This window comes from Procambarus clarkii, chromosome 82 (genome assembly GCF_040958095.1).
Source record: "Procambarus clarkii isolate CNS0578487 chromosome 82, FALCON_Pclarkii_2.0, whole genome shotgun sequence".
Taxonomy (NCBI): Eukaryota; Metazoa; Arthropoda; class Malacostraca; order Decapoda; family Cambaridae; genus Procambarus; species Procambarus clarkii.
In genome coordinates this window covers 15,331,762-15,337,761 of record NC_091231.1, presented here as the reverse complement: position 1 = coordinate 15,337,761, position 6,000 = coordinate 15,331,762, and the positions used below count along the sequence as shown (strand labels likewise).

Below are 6,000 nucleotides of genomic sequence, written 5' to 3'. Positions count from 1 at the left end.
TTGTGGTATGTATGACACTGTATATTAGAATTGGCACTTTGAGATGTATATATCACTATGGCACTATGTCACTATATATATATATACATAGAATGCACTTTAGTCACTGACTACCCTGGTAGTGTGGTGTGGGAGGCTGCACACTGACAAGTCTTCATAGACTTAGGAAGTCCCACACTGGCACCAAAGGCGGCCAGTGTGGGGAGTGTGAAAGGCAGCAAATCCTGTCTGGATTTACTGAACGGACCCAAAACTTCCAACAGCTTTTGAGTCGTGGCGTTGTCAACACAAGCCATGAAATATTTTTCGGCGTGATCTTCCACGCTCAAAGGCAAAAATGATTACGTTAACCCTTATAGCTTCCCAAGCACGGGTTTAAGAAAAGAATAAGCTATCCATCATTTACCAAGCTGCTCCTATTGTTCTGATGAGGGCTTGAACTGTTGTCAGTTTCTATTAAACAATAAAGCCTTCCAGCAGGCAAACTCATGTGTTAGAGCTTGAAGTGTACCCCGCTTCCTGCTGTATATACACTAAGAGTCCAGTGTAGGCCTGAACTATTTTCCGGAAGGAAGGAAGGAATTACCAGAGGAAGCAACAAACCATTACGACTATTTAGCACTTGGAAGGGGGGTCAGGATAAGGATTTGGAATTGGACGGAGGGAAGAAATGGTGCCCAACCACTTGGACGGTCGGGGATTGAACGCTGACCTGCATAAAGCGAGACCGTCGCTCTACCGTCCAGCCCAAGTGGTTGGGCGGATTAAAATTATACTTGCGGGTTGGTCAATAAGATACTGTTGTGGCCTTAATAAGCCCCACAGGTCGATAAGACCAACTCCAAACCACAGCCGGTTATGTGTCTGAACGTGTATCTCACCTGTAGCTTGCGCATGTAGTTTTATGCCGCGCATAATTCGTTAAGCGGCGCTTGCGTTTAAGCTTCAGGCATGCGGTTTGTGCCGGATGCCCGATGAATTGTCGTGAATTTGTTCCGTGAAGAGGATTTCCCGCTGCTCCCTCTGGAGGAGGACTCTGGGGATGAGGAGGTGAGCATCCCATTCGCTGCTGAGGAGATCCCCCTGCGTCGCCCGTTGTTTCCCCGGTTGTCGCCGGCCTTCCTCCGGATGTTGCGGTGCCATCGGATGTTACTCCTGCTCCTGTCTCTGGCCCTGTTGCTCCCGTGGGCTTTCCTGGTACTCCCTGTGGGGCGTCGTCATCTGCTTCCTCATCTTCGGCTGCTGGACCTGGTCCTGCAGCCTCACCTCAGGTCCCTACTGTGCTGGGTGCTGGGGTGGCTGCAGAACCTCCTGCTGTGTGTGGTCGGGTTCCCCCTGTAGTAGAGGCTGCTGCCGTTCTGCGTCGGGCGTCGGTTCGTCTGGCTAGTGGTGCCCGTGTTTCTGGGTCATCTTCCGGCTCTGACAATATCCGGTCGAAGCCCAAACATTCCAGGCGTTCGTCTACTGCCTGGGCCGATGTTGGGGACTTCAGTGACTGTGTTGACGGCGTGGATCCGGATGCGTCGTTGTCTCCGCGGTTGGTGGTGGCGGAGGTACATGTGCCTGCTGGTGCTGATGCTCGTGTCTTGGGTGTGCCTTATGTTCCTTCCCCACCAGGGGGTTCTCCACAGTGGGGTGTGGTGGCTTCCACTACCAGGAATAGTGCAGATGCTGGTGCTGGGCGTGGCCTGGTAGTGACTTTATGTAAGGATGCGCGCCGCCCTGGTTCCCTGCAGTCGTCTAGTGGTGTGCCCGTGGCCGCTGGTGCTCCTGTGGTGGTGCCGTCTGTCCGGTCCCCTCTTGTGGAGTTGCGAGATGAGGCACTGGGGGCCGTGGTTGCTGAGTCCCTGCTGTCGGAAAGGCCGGAGGACTTTCATGATGGGCGGGTTCCCGTTGTATGGAGTCTGGTGGTGGTTACTCGCCTCCGGAGCGACACCGTCTGGGTTCCCTGCTTGTGGGTGTTTGTTGCCGGGGTTCCGGATGTCATGGAGCCCCCCGGAGGATCACGACTCTTGGGGGTGGTGGCTGCATTGGGAGGCGTTCAATGCGCGGTTCCCCCGGGTCTTGTTCCCGGGCAAATATGTCAGCTGATTTCATGTTACTGTAGTGTTGTGTGCCCCTATGGCCTTTTGTTTGCCCTATTGTGTTTTGTGCCCGTGCCTCTCCCTTGTTTGTTGCAAGGCAGGTGTTTTGGTGAGGGCGTTTTTATTCATGTATTTGCTTTTGTGTTGTTACTTTGCCATGTGTGTTCTACTTATGCATGGTAAAATGTGTTTTGTTTTTCTTTTCCTTTTTGTTATTTGTAATTTTGTTTTTATTTTGTTTTTTATTTTGTTTTTAATTTTTTTTTAATTTTTTTTTGTTATTGTTTTTTGTTTTTCTTTTTGGCTTGTTGTGTGCTGTGCATTTTCTTGTCCGGTTTTCATGAGGTCCTTTATGTTGTGTTTTGTTCTCGGTCCTTCAGGCAGGTGCTTGTTTGTTGTTGTGTATGTTCCTATGTTTCGTTTTCTTCATTGCGTGGTTTGCTTGTTTGTAATTATTGTATATTTTGGCCTCTCCCTTTGTTTGTTGCGAGGCGGTTGGTTTGGTGTGCGTGCTTTTATTTATGTCTTGTTTAGGAAATGTACCTTCGCACTGGTGGTTTATTCTTGCATTACGTGTACTTATTTTTTATTTTTGTTTTGTTTGATGTATATTGTGATTTTCCTGTTATGTTTTATGTTGTTCCTCTTGATGTTTGTTTTGTTTTACTTTGTTTTGTTTTGTACTGTTACTGTGCTTCCTTGTTTGGCATTGTTTTCTATTTTGTTTGCTGTGTTTATCATGCATTTGTCGTGTTTGTAATTTGTTGTACTGTGCTGTCGGCCCTTCTGGCCGGGGGTTTCTTGTTTTGTTTGTTTTATTATGTTTTCATGTTCTTGTCTTGTTTTTATTGTATTTAAATTACATGCATGCATGTAAAAATAAAAATAAAAAAAATAAAAAATAAAAAATAAAAAATGTCCTTTCAAAAGGTGTATGGACCACACCCACAATTCCCACTCGTCATAACGACTGCCAATTATGCATCAACTAAATGATTTGTTTCAGAGTTTTAAGATAAAGAAATCCTTGAAATAGCCATTTTTTAATATATAAAATTTCAGAGTAACAATAATTTGTTGCTGGAAGATAGTGATGAATGTGTGGCCAATGTTTACAATCGGGGTCTGTGGCAGAGGTGGAGGGTCCGGCCAGTTAGTGGTGGTTAGACTTGGCTCCGGCGAGTGTGTGTGTCTGTCTCCAGGCAAGTGTATGCACCTTCGGACAAGTGTGTGTACCGTAGGCCAAGTGTGTGTAGGTTTGGACAAGTGTAAGTGCACTCTGGCCAGCGTATGCACCTTCGGACAAGTGTGTGTACCGTAGGCCAAGTGTGTGTAGGTTTGGACAAGTGTAAGTGCACTCTGGCCAGCGTATGCACCTTCGGACAAGTGTGTGTACCATAGGCCAAGTGTGTGTACCATAGGCTAAGTGTGTGTACCATAGGCCAAGTGTGTGTACCATAGGCCAAATGTGTGTAGCTTTGGACAAGTGTTCCATTGAACAAGTGTTTGTGAACTTTTGAACACGTGTTTGTGAACTTTTGAACACGTGTTTGTGAACTTTTGAACACGTGTTTGTGAACTTTTGAACACGTGTTTGTAAACTTTTGAACACGTGTTTGTGAACTTTTGAACACGTGTTTGTGAACTTTTGAACACGTGTTTGTGAAATTTTGAACACGTGTTTGTGAACTTTTGAATACGTGTTTGTGAACTTTTGAACAAGTGTTTGTGAACTTTTGAACAAGTGTTTGTTTGAACACGTGACAACTGTGTTGTTCAGAAGCGACCCTAAACTGTGGATGGATCGTTCCCCCCATGAACAAGTGTGGTGGTGGTGATTACAAGTGTGGTGGAGATCAATACAAGTGTGGTGATGACCATAAGAAATACAGCCTGGAGTAGAGGTGTTGGAGCAGTGGAGGAGAACACCTGGACCAATCAGCGCATCGAGACAGGTGGGTGGAATTGTCACTGTGTTGTCCCCTCGTCAACATGTATCTCCCATCAACATGTATCCCATCAACATGTATCCCATCAACATGTATCCCATCAACATGTATCCGTCATCAACATTGTGACGTGCTCGTGGTAGGGCAGAAACTACCTAACAGATTGAGTGTGTTAAACGCACATTAAAAAAAGACAAAGCAAAATAAAATAAAGCTGCTTTATCCTTTATGGTGTGAAAGTTGCAGGGAATAAACAAGAGAATAAAACCCAGGCAGACAGGTGGGGTAGCAGCCAGCCAGATGGACGGGTGGGGTGAGAGCCAGACAGCCAGGCAGACGGGTGGGGTGAGAGCCAGACAGCCAGGCAGACGGGTGGGGTGAGAGCCAGACAACCAGGCAGACGGGTGGGGTGAGAGCCAGACAGCCAGGCAGACGGGTGGGGTGAGAGCCAGACAGCCAGGCAGACGGGTGGGGTGAGAGCCAGATAGCCAGGCAGACGGGTGGGGTGAGAGCCAGACAGCCAGGCAGACGGGTGGGGTGAGAGCCAGACAGCCAGGCAGACGGGTGGGGTGAGAGCCAGACAGCCAGGCAGACGAGTGGGGTGAGAGCCAGATAGCCAGGCAGACGGGTGGGGTGAGAGCCAGACAGCCAGGCAGACGGGTGGGGTGAGAGCCAGACAGCCAGGCAGACGGGTGGGTTGAGAGCCAGACAGCCAGGCAGACGGGTGGGGTGAGAGCCAGACAGCCAGGCAGACGGGTGGGGTGAGAGCCAGACAGCCAGGCAGACGGGTGAGGTGAGAGCCAGACAGCCAGGCAGACGGGTGGGGTGAGAGCCAGACAGCCAGGCAGACGGGTGGGGTGAGAGCCAGACAGCCAGGCAGACGGGTGTGGTAGCAGCCAGAAAGCCAGCCAGACAGACAGGTTGAGATAAGAGCCAGACAGCCAAACAGAAGGGTGGGGTAAGGGACACACAGACGGGTGGGGTAATAGCCAGACAGCCAGACAGAAAGCCAGATAGACGGGTGGGGTAAGAGCCAGACAGACAAACGGGTGGGGTAAGAGCCAGACAGAAAGCCAGATAGACGGGTGGGGTAAGAGCCAGACAGACAAACGGGTGGGGTAAGAGCCAGACAGACGGGTGGGGTAAGAGCCAGACAGACGGGTGGAGTAAGAGCCAGACAGACGGGTGGGGGTAAGAGCCAGACAGACGGGTGGGGGTAAGAGCCAGCAAGACGGGTGGGGGTAAGAGCCAGACAGACGGGTGGGGGTAAGAGCCAGACAGACGGGTGGGGGTAAGAGCCAGACAGACGGGTGGGGGGTAAGAGCCAGACAGACGGGTGGGGGTAAGAGCTAGGCAGACGGGTGAGGTAAGAGCCAGACAGACGGGTGGGGTAAGAGCCAGACAGACGGGTGGGGGTAAGAGCCAGGCAGACGGGTGAGGTAAGAGCCAGACAGACGGGTGGGGTAAGAGCCAGACAGACGGGTGGGGGTAAGAGCCAGACAGACGGGTGGGGTAAGAGCCAGACAGACAGACGGGTGAGGTAAGAGCCAGACAGGCGGGTGGGGTAAGAGCCAGACAGGCGGGTGGGGTAAGAGCCAGACAGACAGACGGGTGAGGTAAGAGCCAGACAGGCGGGTGGGGTAAGAGCCAGACAGACAGACGGGTGAGGTAAGAGCCAGACAGACGGACGGGTGGGGTAAGAGCCAGACAGACAGAAGGGTGGGGTAAGAGCTAAACAGACGGACGGGTGGGGTAAGAGCCAGACAGACAGAAGGGTGGGGTAAGAGCTAAACAGACAGACGGGTGAGGTAAGAGCCAGACAGACAGAAGGGTGGGGTAAGAGCCAGACAGACAGACGGGTGGGGTAAGAGCCAGACAGACAGACGGGTGGGGTAAGAGCCAGACAGACAGACGGGTGGGGTAAGAGCCAGACAGACGGGGTGAGGTAAGAGCCAGACAGACAGACG

General features: G+C 50.9%; 1 protein-coding gene across 1 annotated transcript in view; it reads left to right on the top strand.

Moving 5' to 3' along the window:
- The first annotated feature begins 3,970 nt into the window (after nucleotides 1-3,970).
- Nucleotides 3,971-6,000, top strand: part of LOC123764459 (sialate:O-sulfotransferase 1) — a 538,431-nt gene continuing 536,401 nt past the window's right edge. Inside the window, exon 1 of the mRNA XM_069316129.1 lies at nucleotides 3,971-4,039. The gene's annotated coding sequence lies outside the window, so the exon portion shown is untranslated. The remainder of the gene's footprint in view (nucleotides 4,040-6,000) is intronic.